General features: G+C 42.3%; 1 protein-coding gene across 3 annotated transcripts in view; it reads right to left on the bottom strand.

The window, feature by feature from the left end:
- The window catches only part of pag1 (phosphoprotein membrane anchor with glycosphingolipid microdomains 1), a 52,630-nt gene that overhangs the window by 14,074 nt on the left and 15,096 nt on the right, over nucleotides 1–23,460 (bottom strand). Inside the window, exons 2-3 of one of the 3 annotated variants that reach the window (XM_046058464.1) lie at nucleotides 9,869–9,969; nucleotides 1,040–1,075 (exon numbers count right to left, since the gene is read on the bottom strand). The gene's annotated coding sequence lies outside the window, so the exon portion shown is untranslated. Of the gene's footprint in view, nucleotides 1–1,039; nucleotides 1,076–3,822; nucleotides 3,928–9,868; nucleotides 9,970–23,460 lie in introns of those variants that run through there. The other 2 variants (XM_046058466.1, XM_046058465.1) reach the window with 2 other exon arrangements.

Here is a 23,460-nt window from a genome sequence, read left to right as displayed (position 1 = left end):
CATAGCAGAGTCAGACTGCAGTGCAGACAGGGAGTCTGCTGCAGTGGCCCTTAACACCAGAGACTCCACAACTAGTGTCTGGGCTCTGCGCACAGCATAAGCAACCTCATCACGTCTCTGTGTAACAGCCAAAGTTGGGTTTCACTGAACTGATGGAACCCCTGATGTTATCATGGGTGATTTATGGCGCTGTGTGGTGCCGCGGGTGACTCACGGCAGGGGGAGGGTGGTGGTAGAGATGAGCTTGTGTGTTACTCTAAGCCTCAGAACAAATAAACGTGGAGTAGAGGGGCTTGTATTCTAGTCTCTGTGTGTGTGTGTGTGTGTGTGTGTGTGTGTGTGTGTGTGTGTGTGTGTGTGTGTGTGTGTGTGTGTGTGTGTGTGTGTGTGTGTGTGTGTGTGTGTGTCTGTGTCTGTGTCTGTGTGTGAGGACAGTTAGCACTGCAGTGTATGATGGAGTTGGAGGGGAAGACGATGAGTAGCAGGAATGAAAATCCAAAAGAGAAGGTGACACGCAGGATGACTGACAAGGAAATACAGGGAAAAAAAACACACAAAGTCAGGTGCACTTTCTCTCTGGTTATCTATCCATCTGCCCTCTTTTGCATGTCCTCCTTTCAATCAGCCGACAAGACAGCTATAGCAGTCCTGGCAAGGATCGGGAGGCTGTGACAAAAATACGTCAATCTAATCTTTCCCCATCTCTTCTTCTCTGGCGTGTGCATGAGCCAAACTCCTGTCTGGAGGAATGTGTATGTGCTTGCATGTACAGAATGTGTGTAAGTGGTAAAAAAAAAATACTCCATTGAGTTTCTCAGCTCGCTTATGCTAATGCGACCGGGGAGTGTGGGATTTGGGGAAGCGCACCTTGTCTTCTAGCAGCGAGGAAGTTTTGTGGCTAATACAACGGTGCTGCAGAACTTCTTCCTCAAAAGGACACGTGCAAATCCTGTTTTTGTTTTTTCCAGGATGAGAAATACACCCGGAGCTCATGTTGCTATCAGTGTGAGTGGCTGGTGAGAGGCAAACACAACCTTACCTTGACACCTTGGATGATTAGTCAGGTCGGCCTTGCCTGGAAGAGAGCAGATAAAAACGAGGAGGGGGGGATTACTGCTTGGTGGAGGTAAAGCACTGAGCTGAATATTATCCTTGGAGTGTAGTGTTGTTGTTGTTGTTGTTGTGTGTGTGTTAGTGGGAGAGCAGCGAGGGGATTCTGAATACGTTTGTGTTTTTTAATACCCATATCAAATACACAACAGGCTGACGCCATCCCTCAGACTACTTCTGTTCACACATACACACACACACCTTCAGGCATGTGCAGTGTCTTCACTCCACACACACAATGCCCACTTTATTGACTAGTCTGCCCATGTAACTGAGGATAATAACCAGGTGACATCATCTCTGATTTGTATCATGTAACATGATATTATATGATTATATGAATAATGATATTCATTGTCTTCTCCACACTGTTTAATATCATGGACACACACACACACTTGTGCACTCCCCAAGCTGCCGTGTTTCAGTCTACAAACATCAAACCTTTGAATCCTCGCTGCTACACCAGGGGTTGTTTTACATAAAGGTAAACACACAGTCTTACTCTATGGGATTTTGACCTTGATCTGCCGATTTTGCTCGGAATGACTTAAAATCAGAGGCTATGTGTGGTCAAAATGTCGTCAGGTCTTTCACCCTTAACATGACTAACACCTGGTAAATTCTGTATTTGGTCTGGACTGAGAGGTGTCCAGGTGTCACTATCTGCCACCGTGTGCCAACACCAGGATAATTACCGGCTGCCACAGCGCTGTGTCACCATGGCAACATTCCCTTCTTCCCATCAGTGCTATTTATGGTGGTAGAGAGAGAAAGAGAGAGGGAGAAAAAAAAATCCACAGAAATGTTTTGAACGCAACTCACACTGTAGAGAAATATTAAGCTGCAGGTGGCGTGTGTGTGTGTGTGTGTGTGTGTGTGTGTGTGTGTGTGTGTGTGTGTGTGTGTGTGTGTGTGTGTGTGTGTGTGTGTGTGTGTGTGTTAGGGTGTGTTACTGGTTTAGTGTGCATGGTTATGTCTACACATTTGGTTTTACCATAGCCTTTGTTGTACTTGATGGATGATAATGAAGATGATGAAGTCAAAGTTCAGGGTCACCTACTAGGACTTGAATATTCTTGAAAACCTCCCCACAAAGTCCAGCTTACTTATTTCCAAAGATTTCAACCACATCTCAAGGGCTCCCTCAGCTGATAGTGTAGCCCGTTTGTCATATAGATGGTTTAGTTGTTATCACGTGACCCAAGTAGGGAATGTATAGGTCGTGTGATAACAGGTGGTCGTATATGAGGGATGTTTTAACTGCTGTCTCTGTTCAAGTATGGTCACTACCCTTTCTGATGGAGACAATCTCCATTACAACCGAGCAACCACATCTGCAGCTGAGGAAGACCACAAGATGTGGTTGAAAGCTTTGGAAACAACAAGTTGGACCTTGTGTTAAGACTTTTTTTTCAAGATGCTGTTTCCAAGGTCAACAATGAACCGAATTTATGTGCCACACTATAAAGTTTAGTTTAGTTTAGTTAAGTTTATGTCAGCGGGAAAGTCATTTAATCAAAAAATAACCACAAAACAACATTAATTTGAGCAGGTGAGAAAAAAAACGAATCACTAAAAACACAGGCAAATTTGCATTTCTAAATAAAGAATTAAATAATAGTGTTGTTCTTACATTAAATCCCAATGGGCAAATGAAATTACCTTGACGTGTAGAAGCTGGAAAGATTACTTTTAATTATTCATCAAGGGATGCTCAGATCTGATTCTTTCTCCATCTGATTCTGATACCTCAACTCAGAGTTACAGGTTCCAGTGTACCCATGCTAACTTTTACCCCAATTTAAAAACCGTAAATAACACTGCATAGTACTGATTAGAATAATTTTATCTAAAGTAATATGGCCAGGAATCGCTGTGGCACTAAAAACTGAGTCGTGGTCTGCGGTGAGTGCATGAATGTGTGCAACTGCAAACGGAAACACACCAGTGCTGTTGTAAATATGTAAATGTAAATATTACATGGTCTTGCTTTCAAGTAGCATTAAATTTGCCCTCTGAGGCAGAGAGCTCCCGCACATTTGTTACACTTGCAGCCATCCCCTTTCATTGTACTATTCTCTGTCTCCTACTCTACTATGCCACATTGTACGTCATTAAAAAAATCTCAGTCTTCACTCACTTGGTATGAAGAACCTGTTAACTACAAACACAGATCCAGATCTCAATAAGATTTCTGACATATTTCTCTGCTAGTAGAAAATATGTGTGGCGTAAACCATCCATTCTTCCCTCTGAGGACACACTTAATTCCTAAATACCCGATAAATACTGCACATAAAAGCTCTGAGTATCTTTTTTCACAGTGGAAAGCTCCTCACAGGCCACCACCATGTGATACAAGACAAAGAGCCAAGGACTACAACTGTACTTTCTTGTGCAGTCATTCTCTTTCTCCCGGCGCGTTCATGCTTTAATGAAAGACAACAGAAGCCTTGGAAGCGAGAGACAATCAGTGTGGCTGTCTTCTGTTTCATGCCATAGGAAATAACTGACTGGAAAAGCCATTTGAAAAGGAATGTGTTTTGGGAATTGCAGGCAGAAATCCAAAGTCTACCCTCACACAGCTGTACACACACACAAAGAGTAACCACAAGCCCCATCAAAGCATAACCCTCCATGCAAGAAACTAGAGCCATGGAGCCAAGGAATCCAATTTGAGCCCTCCTGCTCTACAGGAAAAGACCCTACCTGACATTGCAGTGAAGCATACCATCCAGGCAGAGCAACGTGTGTGTGTGTGTGGGAGTTTCATCTGTTGGACAAGCTGTTGGATAGCAGCAAAAACAGGAGAAAGAGAGAATTAACATCCACAGGCAGAGCAGTGCTTCACTTTCTGTGGATGCCTTTGTGGCTGTGTGACACCTCCCTCTGCAGGGTCCTCTGGGTGCACACAGACAGGGAAGGTTTACAGCTGGATGGCTGCTGAGAAATGAGCCCCAGGAAGCTTCTCACTGGAGAGCCAGAGGCATTTCCACAATAATAAATAATCTAGTTTTTGGTGGGGAGAAAAAGCATCGACTTTCTTTAAGCAGTCATGCTGGTGTGGAGCACAGCAGGAAGCTCAAAGCAGCAACATTTCTAAAATTAAAAAAGGGAGTTAGAAGTGATGACTCCGTTTTGTGCACTGTTTGGGGGAAATGAACCAGAAGTTATTGTTACAAAAGCGCTGTATGCAAAAGTTTACTTTGTCTAGTTTTCTGTGATCTTTCTGGGCAGCAAAAATATGAACACATGCACACACACAATACACATTTAGTAGTACACACACACACACCCACACAATACCAATGACATTACACTTTGCAGTTCTGCAAGGACTAAGCACAACCCAAAGACCTTATGTTCATGAACAACAACACAGTACCCTGCAAAGCTTCTGTACTGTTGAACACACCGTGTACCACATTTCAAATATATATATCCCATTGAAACAGAAAAATAACACAAAAAAAGGCTCCTCTAGAGCCCTTCGTCTCCACTTGTCATCTCCATTTCTCACCCCCAGCATGCAATATCACGCCCCAGCATCGTTAGCTAGCTAGTGTTTGTGTGAGGGGGAGTGCCTCCTTTGTTGACATTATAATTTCACCAGGGCGATGTGGGTATAACTAGGGTTAATAAGTGGTATACACAAGTGCAAACAAGTGTACATCATATATACCCAAATGCACAAATTGTTCTTAAAAAGAGCTTTGTGGGATTTCCATTGGTCATTATAAAAACAGAAAAACAATTAACACGGATGCACCACATAATATACACACCACTGACCATCTTGTGTCCTGACCGGAGGGCCATTTGGATGGTGGGGGCGGGAGACATGGGGGAGGGGAGAAGAAGGATAGGGGACTGCTGCCAAGAGAGGAGAGAAAGGATGATAAAGAGAAAGGGGGGGGGGGGGGGGGGGGGGGGGGGGGGCACTGAGATGTACAGACACCATAATGGCACAGAGGGAGGACAACTCTATAATATATACTCTATTTTATGCTCATGTTGCCAACTTTTGCACATACTTGTCAGCATTGTATTATAGTATTATTGTATCTTTTTATATTTTTTATATACTTGTAAATTTTTTCTGATCTCCTTACTTTTTATATATATTTATATATACTGTTTATGTTATGTGTACTGTAAGCACCAATTCATACCATGGCAAATTCCTCGCATGTGAAAATGTACCTGGCAATAAACCCGATTCTGATTCTTATTCTGATAAGAAGTGGTAACAAAATAAAGAAAAAGAAGGGGTGAAGGAAACAATAGGATGAAAGCAAAAAGCACACACAGGCCCAAATAGTCATAGTGACATAAACACGCATACATAGTGCACACAAACCCATCCCCAGGGAGGGTTAATGAAATACAACTCCCTACAGGCTGCAGTGCAACAGGGACACTGCCCTGACTGAGATAATGCATTAACACACACAACACACACACGGCCATATCTGTTGAATTAAATGCATCGTTACAAATAAAAGAAGCTACAAGTGTAAGTTCATAAATGAGGAGCCATGGTGCCGAGTCACCGTATATTCAACGCTAGTCAGTCTTGCACGGTCTAATTTACTAATCACTGTCCGTCTCAGCATGTGTGCGTATGTACACGTGTGGCTGTGAGCTTGTACGAGCATGAAAAACAGGTGCTTCTGATCAAGGGACATAATTCATGTTGCCATGGCAACACTGTCCATCCTAAGGGGTTAGTGGTTTTAGCATGAGAAATTGATCTATCCTCCCTAAATGGGGAAATTGAAACTGCATAATTTAGTAAGGCTCTTCTCTTCTCTTCTCCCCCCCCACCCCTCTGCCTCTCTCATATTACAGATATGGGTGTTGCAAGATACAGTCGTTATATCTCCTAGCGGCAACATTTATATCTATCTCCCACTGGGGACTTATAAGCGAAAATATGAAGCATTTTCCACAAGCAGATAAACGTTTCACTCCCTGGAGTTGTTCATGATTGAAAGAGATTCAAAGGGATACAGCCGACATGCAACCAAACATCTTATCTTTCATTCACTGAAGTACACTGAACATTAGCACATATGTTTGTTCTTTTGTTTTCCTTTTCTCTGTATGCATCTTGTACTGCAATGAACACATTTTGAAGAGGTGAACTATATCCTCCACTTGTTGTACTTTATGATAAATCCTTCACAACCACATTTTATAGGACGGCAGGGTGGTCTCATGGTTAACTGGGAAATCTTGTTTCAATCTCATCTTCTCTTCTCTTGAATCCCTCCCAGCTGCGAGGCCACAGAAACAGCAACATGTGTATTCACGATAAATGACAAAGCTTCCCTCTCCCTAAGCATTTCTGTGTACTGACCTTACAGTCCACAAAGGCTCTGTGTATATGTGCAGGGTTTGTGTAAACATATGTATGTGGGCCTGTAAACTCTGCCTTTAGTTAATGTCACACAGCCCCGCGGGAAAGAAACATTTCCTGTCTTCCTCCCCCGGTTTTCGAGGACACTGATGACCATGGAGTCTTTGGAGGCCTGTTTTTGCCCACAGAGACTCTACTGAACCAGAAACTACTGTATTCTAATTGGATGAACACAGTGCTGTAACTCAATTGAGGCTGGATTGTAGATGTATAATGTTAAGCTCTGAATTTCAGGGTATTTTTGTGACAAACATGGAGGATGGCAACCTCACTTTAATATATATATATATATATATATATAATAATAGGCTAATATTTGGGATATAAGTTACACAATTGTTTAGCAGAATTTACATTTAGCATCTCAGGTAGCCCCCCCCGCCTTTATCCTACTTTATCTAATCTATTAATGTCTTTTTTTTTGCCAATGCCCGGGGCCGTTGCTTTGCATTTATATAATTTAGACTTGATTTTATGAGCATCCGTTCTACTAAGCTCAGCAATGTGTGACTATGAGGAAAGAATGGATCACACTCAACGGAAAGAATCCCCTCCCTCAATCACTTTGCATGTTAGTTCCACTTTTCTCCTTGCCTTCCTCCTTCTTTCGTCCAAAAACGGTTTTCTCAGGCTTGCTTAGTTCTGTCTTTCATTTTCAACTCGACTTCACATTCTCCCACGGCTCCCCCAAAAGGGGAAGTACAGTACTATCAACATTAAGAACTTCACACATCAGTAAAAACACGATCCAGAACCACCACTGCCCTCTGATCTTGACAAGCAAAAACCTTCCTGGCGCAGTGTTTATGCTCGTGTTTTTGCCACTGCTTTGCAAGCAAACATCTGTCAAATTGAAATTTAATGAGCTGGTCCAAATTCTACACAAGCTTGTTTTTTATTTTTATTCTCCACATCCTGACAAAGCACTTTCATTCCAGTTGTTCCAGTGAAAAATATGTCCTGTCACTGTCTCAAATTGATTAGCTTCGTGACAGCGCTGCCGCTCAGCTAATAATAAAATGCTAAGACACAACAGACTTCAGTAATTGTGCAGTGGAGCAATTTTCTGTGATTAAACAAACCAGCCAGCCGTGTCATTTAAATATGTAAATTGTAAAGAGTGCGCGGAGCGTGACAAAAAAGAGATGGACTGTTGTAATGATTTGAGGGATTGTCACTCACATTGTAAGTGACCTTCTCTGCAAACACTAATGGAGGTTTGGAGGGGAATTGAACTGTTGAACTCAGGGAATTTGAGGACGAAGAGCATGGACAGGGCTGAAAAGTGAGGTTAACAAAGGGCGTCTGGATGTGTGAGCGTGTGTCTAATCATTCTGACTACCGCTCTCCAACAAAACCGATACTGAACTCGTAAAAACAGACCTTTAACTGCACTTATACAAACAGATACACCGCATATCAGGGGATCACATACCCGGAGTAGGAAACGAAAGATTTATTCAGCGCTGAACGACTGCAGGCATAAAATTTCTCCATCATTGTCACCTTGAGATGAAGATTAGCATTAGAGTGAATGAGGAGTAGATACAACCACATCATTATTCAGTGGCATTGGCCTTTATGTGTTGAATAGCCGCCAAGATAAAGGGATTATCAGGCTGGATGGAATAGGATGAAGGATGATGGTGTGTGTGTGTGTGTGTGTGTGTGTGTGTGTGTGTGTGTGTGTGTGTGTGTGTGTGCACACGAGGTAATTCATTCCAAAAGCTGGTAATGAGATGCAACAGATGCCTAGAGACGCATGATCTCATTCTCGCTCTTGCAAATACACACGCACGAATGAAGGCGACACATGGACAACACACATCCACACTTTTCTCTTTCAAAGATGTATTAACAAGCACCAATATAATTGTTTTTTTCTTCCAAGTCTTGGAGTCACACCCCAAAGCTGTGGAGGCTGCACACCATTCTCTGAAAACTGCCTCGCAGCACTTCATTTATCTCCTCCGGTGACACCAGCCTTTTGGACAAACAGCACAGGGAAATGGAGGGTATTAATAGGCGGTGTGTGTCTGCATGTATGTGTGTGTGCGAGCAGATGAGCAACTGAAATGGAAATGTGATCCGTCTTTACAAGGCTCGAACCACAGCAGGGGTGGGTTTATTAGGCAACCCAGACGGGCCGAGTGGCAGGGGGTCGGACCCTTTCAACCCTCTGTAACGTTGGCCTATAACACACTGTGACTGTGCTTGAGAGGGAACACAAGTCTGCTTTGCTAATGAGTGCGTGTGCATATTTGAGGCGAGGTTAAGGAGCAGAGAGGAGGGAGGGTGAAAAAAGTGAAGGAGTGCAGCTTCTGACCTTTCAGTGTGAGCCATTTTTCAGACATACTTCTGCTGGCTGGGACTGTTTATCACACACACGCACACGCACACGCACACACACACACACACACACACCCTCTTCCTCCCTATCTAGCTCTGGCAATGTACCTCTCCCTTGTCCTCCACTTCACATAAACCGCCAACTCTTTCACGTCTTCCCTGTCCTCGGTTGTGTCTTTTCTACAATTGATATCTCTGTTTGTGTCCTTCCTCTCATTGTCTTTGTCTATAATGCAGTCAGTTTGTTCTCCCTCCACCTCTCTCCTTCTCCTCATGCCCTCAATCTCTTGCCTCACCTTTCCCTGTGTCCTTCCAGAGCGCATAAGGATATGGTAAAATATGGAAGCCTGCAGGGACTCAAAGGGCATATCTACAATCAGAAACAGCAGCTGGGGGTGGGGGATTCCAGCCAAACATACGTGGAAACCTCTACAAGAAGTAGGAGGAGGGGGAGGATGCTGCAAGACATGGCAACTCTCAGACAGCAATCTTTGGATTTCTGGTTAAATCGGTCCAGCGCACACCTGAGCAACTCTGGAAGATTGCATGAGGCACCACCTTTTTCTCAATTCCATCTGATTCCTCATTTCACAAGCCAAAGCTTATTCCATATTTGAAGGCAGTAAAAGTAGGAAGGGTGTTCATTGAAGAAGAGGCACTCCAGGTCAGAGGGGAGGAATCAAAACCAGCAGCAAATTTGGAGCAAATGTGCACAAGTTACAGTTTTTGTTCCTATTCTAAAGGAATAGTTCAATATTTTGAGAAGTAAAAATCTCATAACTGTACAGTAAACATGATGCTACAGTCAGCATTTGGTTAGCCTAGCTTAGCATACAGACTGGAAACAGCTACCCTGGCTCTATCCAAAGTTGACTTAATCTGTGTACCTGCACTTCTAGGTTACTAATTAACACATTATGTATCTTGTTTGTTTGGTCTGCACAAAAACTGATGGGTTGAAAGGTCAAGTTGTGGTTTTCTTACAATTTCTCAGCCGGTCACAGTTATCTGCTTCCTTGTCAACGTGAGGTTTCCAACGTGGGGGGCTCCAGGAAGTCTGCAAAGAAGTAGTCTGGCACATGTACCTGTAAAACCACAACACAAGATCTATTAACGATTTATTAACCAGTGATTTTTAGAGCTGCTGGTAGGCAGGTTTGTTACCTTCAGACAGAGCCAGGCTAGCTGTTTCCTCTTGTTTGTGTTAAGCTAAGCTAATCTGACTTCTTCTCATCTAACTCTCAGCAAGAAAGCAAATAAGCCTATTTCTCATAATGTCAACCTTCTTTAAGTTGCCAATGTTTCTGACAAGCTTGTTACAGTAAAATACATTACAGCTAAGAGTTTTACCCACCTGTTGTTTGTCAGTGAAGATACCAAATAGATGCAGATGTCTCACACAACTGTAGCCAAAAACTGTATATCACTTCCTTTTTCTAGAAGCTGCTTGCTATATTCAACAACTGTATGAACTAGAGGGCCAAAGCATGTATAATAAATATATAACACAGTAGAATATTTATTTACAAAGCGGCGGTGGATGCCACAGCCCTTCTCAAATCAGTTAATGGGGGCGACTCAGTGTGTCCCAAGGGAGCGCTGGAAACCAAATGAACCAACTGAATGTGCATCAGAGCAGCACATAGAAGCCTGCTGGTGGCGGAGAAAATCTGCTGTCAGTCACACACACACATGTACACAATTATTTGCGCACACACACGCACACTAGAGATGTTAGACACACAAAGGCAGCGAGAAAACAAACGCACATACACGCCCGCCCGCACGCACGCACGCCCGCACGCACGCACGCACGCACGCACACGTCATTTGAATAGAGATGAACCAATTAGCCGGCGACAGGCACCAGCGTGACAGAGAGAGATGGAGGGAGAAAGAAGGAGTGAGCCAAGTGAAAGAATAAATTAAAGCACTCAGTTGGGTAGGCAGCGGACTAAGAGGAAAATGCAACTGAGACACCTTCACACTTTCAAGGAAGCTGCGGTGGCCAGAGACAAATCCATTCTGACACAGTGGGTGGATAATGTGGCAAGATGTGTGGAGAGATCGGGACAGACAGGGGTGACACTCACTGATATTATTCACAAAGTGACACGGAGGAAGGAAAGTAAGTGGAATAGTCTCATAAAAACGAACAGTGCTGAACTGAACTGTACAGTACAGATGTGACAATTTAAAGGAAAAAACATCCGTGTCTTAAGTAACGTGTTTGGTCAAAACCAGGTTTCAGAACAGCTTCAATGTCCTTGGCATATATCCCGATATGGTAGTTTGTCCATGTCCTGGATGGACCACACTTGCAGACCTTCCTAGCCCATCCACTACAGCCTGCTGCTGCCAATCAGCTTGCAACTCCCTTACTACAGGGGGGGTAATGTTTGTGTATATGTGTTGTGGGCGCGTTTTCCTTCCTGGCACCTGGCTCATCTCCATACCTGACTCCAATCAATTCATCAACTTCCTGCAAAAAATACTCCAGCACTCCTGCCACCAGATTGTTCTGTCTCCTTTGTGGTACAGCGACTCTCTGCCAAACTTTTTTTTTCATGTGTTTTTGCTACCATGTGTTTTCCAACCATACTACACCATCTCCAGGCTGCCTGCCTCCTGAATTCAGCCCTACCAGCCCTTTCTACTCCAGCTCTGTGTACACATATAGCCAAGTCATTTCTTTTACTACACCTAACCAGACCTTAACCACGGGAGTGTCAGATCAGAAAAGAACAAATTATGTGTCAATTACTAATGCAATTTGTTGTTTAATCTGGAGATCGGCTGGTTGCTTTCGCCACTCAATAATTTTGCCTTTAATTTGTTGTTCTTTTACCCGCTTGTATACTCAACACTGTGCACTGCTCAGCACGCACACACACATCTGAACTCTAACCATACTCTTCCAGAGTGCTCCTTGTTATCAAGAGCCATTACAATGCAGCATTTGTAAATTACCTCTCATTGCTCCTGACCGCAAGCTCATATTAGACCATTAGCAAAGCCCTGGACACTTAACACACTTTGCACAACACACGCCACGCTGCTCTGACCCATGGAGTGCTGCTGATGGTGAAATTTCCTGTTGGTATCACCCTGGGTTAAATGTGTAATGCAACATATGGCATCATATTATAGTGATAATGACTTGTCCTTTCTTAAGAACTGCCTGGCAGTGTATCAGCGTCATATCAATTATTGAGTCGGGCCATCAGAGCAGACAGGATGTTGCTCGGTGTAGATTACAAGGATTTCTCCAAAGAGGAAGGTAATTAAAAGAATACGGACATGGCGTCTTTAAATAGATGCTGAGTGAAGTAAACCACCTGTTGATATTTGCCATGTCATCCTGTGTCCGCGGTCCTTCCAGTCTTTTCTCTGCTGTTTACTATCCAACAAAACATAAATATAACGGAAATTAAATATATATATATATTTTAAAAACCACAAACCCCAGCTAGATTTGTGTGATTGTTGCTTAGATGAAGATTAAACAGTTACCGTCAGCTGACACAGCACACACAAGAAATCATCTCTTGAGGCGGAATTAACAGTGTAAACAGAGCCAGATAAGAGATTGCAGATTTTGTCCTAAGCTGCTTGGGCGCAAAAATGACATCTACAATCTCCTCACTTCCTACTACAAAGTTGTTGTGTAAGATTTCCTAGAAATACACAACAACATTTGGAAACTTTACTTTTGAAAATTCACTTAGTGAACACTTTCATGTACTTTATGATACATTTACTGTAGGTGTGTACCGTACACATGAACATCGCATTCCCACTCTCAACTCCAACAAGGTTAAAGAGTCCATTAGGATGTGTGTGTGTTTGTGAGGGAGTGAAGTTTGACCCGGGGTACGCTTTGGTGTGGGGACAGTTGTCAATTGTATTCCAGCGAGAAGTCTAAAAATATTCTAAACACACACACGTACACACATAAGGGCAAACAGTTTGGGAACAGAGGGTGAAGAGAGGGACTCCCGCTAGGAATCAGTGGAATGTAAACAGGCCACCCACACACATAAAATCACACACACATACACGCAGAGTGCTTCATCAGAGGCCGTGAGATGACGGCCTCATCTGGAAAAATATGCCCCAGAGAACAGTGCAGTTTGTAGGGATTGTTTGCCTCCTCTGTCCTCGCACTGTCCTCCATAACGCCCCATGAGAGGCTCCAGGATTGCAGCTGCATGCTGGGAAATATGTCAACCTTCACCCTTTTGTTTTGTACCAAACGTCCTGTATACAAAAACTGACAGAATTATGGGTATAATGATGCAGCTGCACTCAGCCACACTGAAGACATTAGGCTAAAGCTAAACCAGGGGTACTAAGACTTAATCAAAAAGTCAGACAGTATTATTCATATTATCCCCCACCTCAGTAATACAGTGCCCACAGACACACACACACACACAAATACACATTACTTCGTTCTAATCCTATGCATGGCTCAGATAAGAGACCTCAGCCCTTCTCCTGTTAATGAAACCCTCTGGGTCACTCACACCGCAATTTGTGTGCTCAGATACATCATTCAGTGGCAGTTCACATACCCAAGAGGCACTGCTTTTAGACAACTGTAATCAATTACACTTGTAGCAGAGCTGAACTTCACGGTAATGTGGTGGTCAGGGGCATGAATTCGACATGGGGCTTTTATTATTACACACGGGGTTGGCCAAACCCCTGCCGTCTTTAACACGTTCTCAGCCATATGACGCCATTGTTGTGTTATTAGGCCTATGGCCCACATAACCGGCTGCTCTAGAAATGACTTTCTGGGTCGCTGGGGGATTACTGTAGGGCTAACGCCACAGCACACAGTCCTGGGGGCCACAAATGGGTCAAACACTGCCTCATTTATAAAGCAGCACAAACAATGAAACCTGAAGTAACCTTGAGAGCTCGTTCCTTAGAGATCAGAAATCCACAAGGGGGCTCTTCTCACTTAATTAGTAGGAACAAGTCTAGACAAGCACCAGTAAACAGCAGCTAATTTCCTATGTTTTGGCCTCTCCTGGCCCTTTCCTGTTGTTCGTCTTGCCACTTAGCTTAGCATAGTTAGCCTTCCTTCTGCTTGTGGCTACCACAGCTATTGTTCTGCTGACAGGCCCCGAATAAACAGCTGGTTGCACCACGTGTTTCTCGCCACAAGTGCTACAAACAAATGACTCTAGGAGTTTGAGGTTTTGAAAGGGTTGATTCATTGCATTTTTTTCTTATATTTTCTTTTGTTTATATTATGTGCACAGATTTATGAAGAGATCATCGTTCTTTGGTTTTGTTGTTTGTGTCCCCATGGCAAGTTGTACCTTTTATAATCCTTTAAAACAATAAATATGTGTTTGGAAAAAAAGATTCTTTCTTCAGCATGTGTGAAACTGTTCATTTCAAATTCTTTCATAGTGTGTTTTATTTGCGATATTGGCCATGATGACAATGACACGTTTTACTAGAAAAACTTCATGGGTAAAGGAGAAAAAAAATTGCATCATTAATAAAATATAAAAGCCACGAAATGTAAAAATGTATTTCTAACTTTCAAAAGTGACTTTAAGGTGGAAATAAGTGTGTCTCTTAATAATCTAAATTCCAAGAAAATGTAAAGAAAGGAATACTTCAGGATTTGAAGAAACACTTGCTATGACTGGAACGTTCATTTTATCATTTTTAACAACCTCTCCTGACTACTGCATATTAAGTATCACTTAGCTTCAAAAGCACCTTCTCCTTTGACTCCTAACTTCATTAAATACAAGGAGAGAAGAGAGACAATCAATCAATATGATAAAACAACACCCTTTATGTGGTTATACTGGCCTTATATTTCACTGTATGGTCATGATGGCCCATTAAATTAGCCAGACTGCAACAGTAAAAGAAAAGGAGTTGAGCTGAGAGCCCTGTGAAGATCCGGAAAGGTAAAGAAAGCTATGACGTTGTTTGGAGTTAGTCCAAAAAGCCTCATTACTATCTCTTTCATTTCTACAGGAAATACAAGAGACAGTGAAAGGGCAGTAGAAGACATGAACTGACTGCTGAAGCGCCACAAGCTGCTGGGAGACTCAATATACCCCCTCGAGACAAGTGCCGAATGTCAGGACCTTTGGAAGGCCAAAAACTGAGCTGAGATCTGTAGCTCATGTTTTACACACATACACAGTCCTAAGTGAACACAAAGGCGCTTGTTATTCACCTCAGAGAGATTCCTATGAATAATTGATCAAGGCGTGGAGCTGTTGATCCATATGATGATTCAATGATGAGCTCCATAGTGCTGATCCTGGGATTGTTGAGTGGAGCATCACAGATTCAGGGAATATAGGTTGGTTGTACAGTTCGCAAAAAAAAGTGTGACATGTGACATATGCTACAACCTGGACTCAAACCCTTAACACACATGGTGTTCATTAGGGCACTGACCCATGAAGAGAAACTGCTGACAGTGCAGTGTTTCAGTTTTGAATGCAGCTTCATGGTCCTAAAATGACAGGGGAGATCGATTTAGACATAGCTTTGTGGCATTTAAAGGCAGATTGCAGGGTCTGTCCAGGAGGTGGCGGGGGGGCTGGAGTCCTACAAACATAATATCATATAGTTACATGCAGAGCTGAAATGATTGGTTGATTAATTGATTGACAGCTGATTAATTATTTAAGTCTATTTTTTAAGCTAAAGATTCACTGGTTCCAGCTTCTCAAATGTAGATTTGTTCTGGTTTTCAAAGTCTTCTGTGATATTAATAGTAAATTGAATACTTTTGGTTTTGGATCTGATAATTAAGACACCAAACAATGAACTGTAGGATTGAGAATAATCCAATAAAGACTTCATTTTTTGTTGCAACTCTAGTGTAACATGATAAGATGGTCACCAAATCAATACACCTTTCAATTATGGATTACTTTTGAAGACATTATCAAGTAAAAATGCCGACTATGTCTGCAACCATTTATTGAAAACAACATTTGCTTTGCTTGATATGCTTGATATCATTATGCCTCGACCACCATTTAACTAACAAAACAAGCATCACTTTTGGCTCTGATTTATGGTGAACATCTGTCATTATGTTTGACCATAGATTCAATTATTAATCAATTCATTTAATATATCAACAGATTCATAAATAATTTAATTAGTTGGGGCCCTACAAACAACAGAGCAGCCTATATAAATCCAGAAAGTAAATCCATCCTTTGACTGCAAAATATTAAAGTTCTCTGAGTGCCCTCTCATCAGCTGTGAATTAATTCTGAATTATGCCATCATGTGAGAGTCAGTGTGTAAGAACACATCTGTGAGAGAGTGTTTTTGTTGTATGTAACACCCGGGCATCTACAAAAGCTTGTTAACATCCCTCTGATGTTCAGAGGTCAGACACCCTCCCCGGGCCCTGTTATCGCTCGGCAGGCAGTGTCACACCAAAGGCTGCAATAATAGGTCCCAATAATAGGCTGTAAAAATGACAACGCATAACTGCGGCCTCAAAGACAGTAAGGGATGCCTCGCCAGTTATCAAGCAACCTTGAAGTGTGGCATAAGAGCACACGAGAGATGACACATTCACACAAATGTGCCCTTAAAACTAATGCAACAACTCACATTCTGCAATCATCAGTGTGTGACTGAGATTGAAAATAGCAGGACAGATGGTCACTGTCAATATCTGCTGCAGAGTTTAAATAATCCTATAATAATTCTATAGTAACCATACAGTAATTGTACAGTTATTATAAGCTAGAAACGTGTTTATCCTTCATATCCTTTCATTCCATTATTTGTCACTCACACGCCGTAAGCCGAGCAGTTCAAGGGAATAATACCTGGTAGGTTTATGTACAGTAAATAATCTATTAAACCCTATTGTCATCCTTCTTTGTAGAGCTCAGCTGAGGATTCACTCATATCCTCTTCATCGTAAAAATATATACATGTATTTAAAACGCGGCTGTGATTTAGAGCATATACCAAATCTCTTTTTTACGTGCCTGTTCATTTGGTGTGATATGGCTCCATGTCAGTGTGTGCAGGAAGTCACAGGTAGACTGTGACTAAAGCAGCACCAGCTGCTGTGAATGCCACAGTAGCGAGTCACTGGCAGCAACTGAGCAATGAACATACAATGCACACAGTCTCACTCACTCTCTCTCTCTATCACACACACACACACAATATGTAGAGGGAAAAGTTGTGTGTGAGTGTGTGTGTGGGTCCTCCTGCTCATTTGTTGTAATTCTCTCATAATCCTTTACTCTGCGAAATGACACAGCTGCCAGACATATCCTCTTTGCTGGCGCCTCAAACCTCCACTCCTTTCCTATCTCTCTCTCTCTCTCACACACACACACACACACACACACACTCTAAAATCACAACATATATTAAAACAACATCCACAGTAATGGCGCATTATGATTAGTTATGCACTAGTAATAATAAAATGAGTCAATCGACAACAGTGCACAAATACACATTCACCATCATAACAACTAAATATTTGGAAACAAACAGGGACTCCATTTATAATGTACGATTTGTCATCAGCTAATTGCGACAGAATAAAAGTGGGTTGGGCTGGAGGAAGATCAAACAGTGCGCTAGCTTCCTGTTTGCAAGGACAGAACGCACCCTGTTTATGCAGCAGTTTTATTTAACAGACGGCCAAATATTAAAAAGCACCTAAGCGCCTTGCTTCCTAAGCCCCAAATCTGCAAACTCCCTCTGGTCGAGTGCCTTTTTGAGTAGCACCTAGTGAGGAAAACTGACTTGTATGTAATAACCTCACCTCTATTTGCATGAATTCAATTCAACCAATTGAGTTTTCAAATAAAAATCTGTGACTATACATTCATGAAGGTAAAATAAAGTCACGGGCTTCTCCAGGTTCAACATGAAGGAGAGGAAAAAGAGCAGGAAATCAGAATACGCAGTGCCCACACGCCTTGTTGGCACTTTGGTGATGCCAGTCTGTCCATCCATCCCTAGCAACCCTGTAACCCGGGGCGACAGGGCCTTGACGATGAACAGACTGAACAGAACTCGGTGGTTCTCCATTTGCTTGTTGCCAAGAGCCTGATAATGCAGACCTTTCAGATCTGCGCACACAGAGACAGGCACACACTGGCATAAAAACACTTCATGTGTATGCATGAAAACACAATACAAACGCACATATTTATAAAGCACATGCAAGCTATCATGCCTGCACACAATCACAAATGGAAAGAATGAAAGACAATGTCAAGCAAAAGCTTGTAAACACTTTAATACACACACACACACACACACAAGCTTGTTCCTCTGTACTATTATCCATTATAAGTGATTGAGTTACTGAGACAGTCAATATGGTACCTCACATTGAGAAAAGAGAAATCAATGCTGTTACACTATCCATGCAATTCATCATCAGCTAACAGCACAAGACAATACAAAAAGAATGAGTCTAGACCTATCGACAAACAAAAGCCAAAAGACAGAGCAACAAAGTAGAGACACTTCTGTCAGTAACACCGTGCTGAGGCATGCGATGTCCAAATCAATTTGGAAACTACACTACAGTATTTGCCGAGAGATCCACCAAAGGAGGAGCAGATTGTGTGTTTCGGGCTGTGTACAATACTGACAAAGATTCAGCGGTGCTGCGATCTGCTTCCCTGCAAATTCTTTTTGATTGAATTTCTGCACGCTTGGCTGACAACGTCAAGCTAGTGAAGCTCTCTACTAGAATAAACGAGCGCGGTATATGCTAACTTCCAACCGTCAGCGGATGCAAAATGACAGCGCGGAAAAGAAGTGGTAAAAAAGCTGGGAGTGAACCGGCAGTGCCAACATCAGAACAAATGGGATGTGAAGTGTTAGGAGAGCACCGCAGGGGGCTTTAGGTTACAATCTCTGCATAGTTTCTGTTTATTGATAGAATGCAGAAACGCACAGTACTCCTCTGCACACATTGACTGACAGCTATTGGTGCTGTTAGTTTCATTAACTCATGGTAGAAAAACACACGCTCTCCAGAACTTTCCCTGTTAAATCCCTCTGCAAGACATCTCTGCAGAGGCAAAACAGCTGGGCAGGAGTGTTGTCTGTTTGTAGACGTTGTGTGGCTTAAGCTAGCTTTTATGGTATTAAGACTGAGAGTAATGTGTGTGTGACAGGCAATTCCGAGTCATTAGCGCTGTTGCTTTCAGTGTACAGCATGCTTAATGAGAGGGCACGGCCACGCTGTCTGAGTGATTAGTTACTGTGTAGGCTGGGGTAGACAGGCAGAAACACAAAAACCCAGATTAATTTTAAATACTCAGTTTTTAGTCTACTATCGGCCACTTTTCATGTATATGTCACAGAAACTCCCTTTTGCGTGATGTAAATGACTATAAACAACGTTTACTTGAAGTCAAAGTCAACAAGATACCCCAAACCCACTGAAACCTAGCCCGCAGACACCGAGCCAGGGAACTGAATTAAAAGAAAGCCAAACCCTACCCGCTTTGTTTTTTTATGAGGCATTGTGTGGCTGAGAGGAGCCTAAAAATAACCTTCATAACATGGTTGAAAAGAAGCTAATCCCCCTGCCTCATTTGTTGCTCTGAGTCAGGCTTTTAATTTACCAGTTTATGGCCGGGTGTGTGTGTGTTTATTGCCATGATTCAGTGTGTGGTGTATGTGTGTGAGCATAATGACAAGGAAAGGGAAAAGGTGATTGTGTGGGGATGGGAGAGGAGCAAACCGACAAATAATGTACAGTGAGAGAGCTGTTGTGGAATTCCCCCATCCTGCATCTCTGCACTGCAGCAGCCACTGCAGCCTGTTTTTATCAAACACCACACAGGAGCACTGAATCGGTGCTTTTTATTGTGAGATGAAAACAGGCTTCATCAGGCCATTCTTTATTGCTCCTGACAACTTGAGAGAGAACAATTCTCTGAACATTTATTCAGCTCAAAGCAAGAATGCAGCAACAAAGCACACAGTGGAAAGAGAAACACCTACAAAGCTTATATAATTAACCTTCTTGGTCCAAGTGAACCATGATAATCTTTAGTATACCTTTTAGTGCAGGTAACATTGCTAATAACTTAATTAATCAATTAGCTTATCAACAGAAAAGGAATGTGCAACTACTGTTGATAAATGATTAATCATTATTCAAGCAGATACGCAACACATGTAGCCGGATTGTAAACTAAATATCTTTGGGTTTTGGACTGATTGTCCGATAAAACAAACGGTCTGTAGATGAATCCGTTACTTAATACATAATTGTTACTTGCAGTATTAGCCAGTAATGATAAACAAGACAAAAGTCTACTGCCAAGTCTCTGTAAGGTTGTACTTGCACAGCTATGCTTTTAACTAAATGCACAGCTAACACAAAATTCGCTTTCCAAGTATTCAGTCATATATATATATAAGTATTGGGCAAATTGAAATGTGATGATGGAGGAAATGTCGGGTGATTTTTACAGATAATTTTAACATCCATCCCGAGGGGGTTACATGCATGTTTGAACCAATTTCTTTAGACTGATTTCAGTCTGAACCAAAGTTGCGGTCAAACTGGCTGACAGACAGATTGACAACACCTTCCCTAGAGCCATGGCGCTAGTAATGCAAAAAAAACCCACACAAATATATTCAGCCGGGGTTCCAACGATCCAATTTTCATTCAAGCACTCATTCATTGCCAAAGACATTTTACTGATGCTTTGATTTGATCTTTCAGATGATCCAATTTTTTCGCCAAGACTAATAAGGAACAGTATTAGGAAAATTGGCAAGAAGGATAACATTAGATTGGAAAATTTTACATCTGAGGGCTAAGAATGTTGTGTCTGTTATGTCTAGAGATTCAGCATCAAGTAGGTCTGATTACAACTTGGGTTTCCTGCTGTCACTTCCTAGTCTGAGAGTTGCCATTGGCTCGGTTCCCCAAATTCCTCCTATCCTCAGCTCCATCCCTCCATTCCTCAATTCCTCTGGACCCAGAGATACTCCTGAATTCATCTCTGAGTGAGTCATATCAAAACCTCCACCTAAAATCCAAATAAAGTTCAACTGTTTTATTTTATTTATTTATTTCACCGTTAACTGTTATCCCCCCACATCCTCTAAGCTTGAATTTAATGTTTGAATTTCTGTTTCAGATCTCCCCAGCGTACAAAGAATGTTTGCAGAGATGCAAAAAAGTGTCCCAGAAAGTTAAAGCCCTACATTAGAAATCAGTAACATATCCCACGCATCATCCTGAACTCTGTCAACTTGAAAGAACACACCGAGAAGCACTTTTCTACACCTCATTGTGCAGGGTTCCACTTTTTATCCCTGTCCTTTCTTTTCTTATTTTCCACTTCCCTCTTCTCTTCTGGTCTCCTTGCTACTCTTTTCATCTTCACCCCTCCCTTCTAATCCTCCATTTTCTTTATCTTTTCTCTCCTCCCATCATTTCCTCTCCCTTTTTTCTCCTTTCCATGGTCCCTCAGTATTTGTAGAAAGCTCAGGGGCCTGGCTCCGGTTCAAAACCTTTTTATGTCGCTGTTCACTGCAGCTCAGCAGAGCACCCTGCTGTGGTGGGTCTCTTCAAGCTCACATCTCTCTCTCTTTTAAAAAGGTCCATCTCTCTCTCTCTCTCTCTCTCTCTCTCTCTCTCTCTCTCTCTGGCACTCGGATCACTTCCCTTACCAGAAGCTGGAAGGTAAACAACCTTCATCCTCCCCTCCCTCTTTTTCTGCCTCTTGTCAAAGCTCTCACTCCTGCGCTCTGAGAAAAGGTGCAGCTTCCGCAACGCAACTTAAGCGTTTCAGCTTTTGTAGGCCTTTTTCAAACGTGCTACTCCCTCGACCAAGTGTGTACTCTTCACAACCTCACTGAGCTGTGAAAAAAAGATCATACAAGTCAAAGATAAGCATTTGACATAGCTTTGTGTGGATGCAGCAGTCAGGTTTGACCTCTGATGTTTCTTATACCTTCTCAGCCTCACATTCCTGTTATGCTCTGATGTATTTTTGTATTACAACTGACAAAATATTTGCATTATCTTCTAATCTGATAATAGTTTTTTTGTCTAATCGATAATTGGACATCAACCAATTGCTTGTTTCGTCCAACATGTTTAAGTTACTTTCATAGACAAAAAGCAGCTAATCCTCACATTGGAGAGGCAGGAACCAGACTGGAATTTTGCCGAATTATAATGCAGCCAAATACGTCAAAGAATAAGAAAATGGTACAACTTTCTAATACACTAAGGTTTATAAGTTCTAACTTAGCCTATAGATCTGTTTTTCTTCTGATAAAAGGCTGCAGAGGATCTGTACTAAAATCATTTAATAACAACTTCTTCTTCTTAATGGCTTCCTAACATTCACAACGGCATTATTACCAAATAGAAAGGATAAACCCTGGCCAAAGGAATCTTTCACAGTCTGACAACCCCAACGTTTTAGCATTAGTAAATGATGTTTTAGTCATTAATAAAGCCATTAGTTAACAACAAAGAAACCCTTTATAAGGTGTACCAAAAAGAGGAATCTGAGTAATCAGTCAAGGGCATATTTTGGAACACAGTTTGCACCAAAAGAGTCTTTTTTTTTAAACCTGTCCTGCCCAGCAGCCTGGTATAGAGTATGATGACCTGGATACCATATTGTGCCAGACAGATTTTACTTTAACAAGAGAGTATTAATATACTCCTTTGTCTGTTTTATTTAATTATGTATTGATTTGTCACCGGGCCAGACAGGGGGGCAGACACGGGGATGGGGAGACACAAACAGACAGCACAGAGAAAGGACAAGACCTGTAAGAGAAGGGGGATGGAAGGTGGGGACAACAGGGAAAAGCAGTGGGAAACACCAATTGCAGAAAGCAACGAAACCTGCAATAGAACAGAGAGGGGGGCTTGGGAGGAGAAAAACAACAACAAACAAACAATAAAAATAATAATAATAGTAAAAGACAACCAGCCGAACAGCAGCAATAAACAGCTGACATAGTATGACAACTAAGAGAAAAATGAAAACAAGAAACAGTCCAGCACACTAAATAAGCAACACAGCACAGCCACGAGAGCTGGAATAATAACAATTAATTTAAATAAGTAACTGAAAGAAAAGCATCTGGAATAATTCTACCAGGGACAACCTAAATTTGTTTGTGTCTATGTGTGAGACTGTGTGCGTGCGGGTGAATGTGTCTGTATGTGTGTGTGTACATGTGTGTGCGCATAAGCCTGTTAAAGAATGTAGTTATTAGTGAGAGTGGGACGCCACGACTGTGCCACACTTACCCCAGCAACAGGCAGGCAAGAACCCAAGTAGCCAATAGGGGTGGGAGAAAGAAAAAAAAGAAAAAATCAATCAAAAAAACAAAGACTCCCAGATGCACCGCGATGCAAATGCGGAAGACCCCGACCCAAATGCCAGTTGACAACGTAATGCCGACGGAACGCAAGAAGCGTAACCCGCGGAAGAGCAGCGCCCAGACCGACCGCGGCGCGCACACAACATAGACCAGTGCCCCCCCCCCCCCCCCCCCCCCCCCCCCCCAAC

The sequence above is a fragment of the Micropterus dolomieu genome, linkage group LG09, assembly GCF_021292245.1.
Source record: "Micropterus dolomieu isolate WLL.071019.BEF.003 ecotype Adirondacks linkage group LG09, ASM2129224v1, whole genome shotgun sequence".
Classification (NCBI taxonomy): domain Eukaryota; kingdom Metazoa; phylum Chordata; class Actinopteri; order Centrarchiformes; family Centrarchidae; genus Micropterus; species Micropterus dolomieu.
This window is presented reverse-complemented; position numbering and strand designations above follow the sequence as displayed.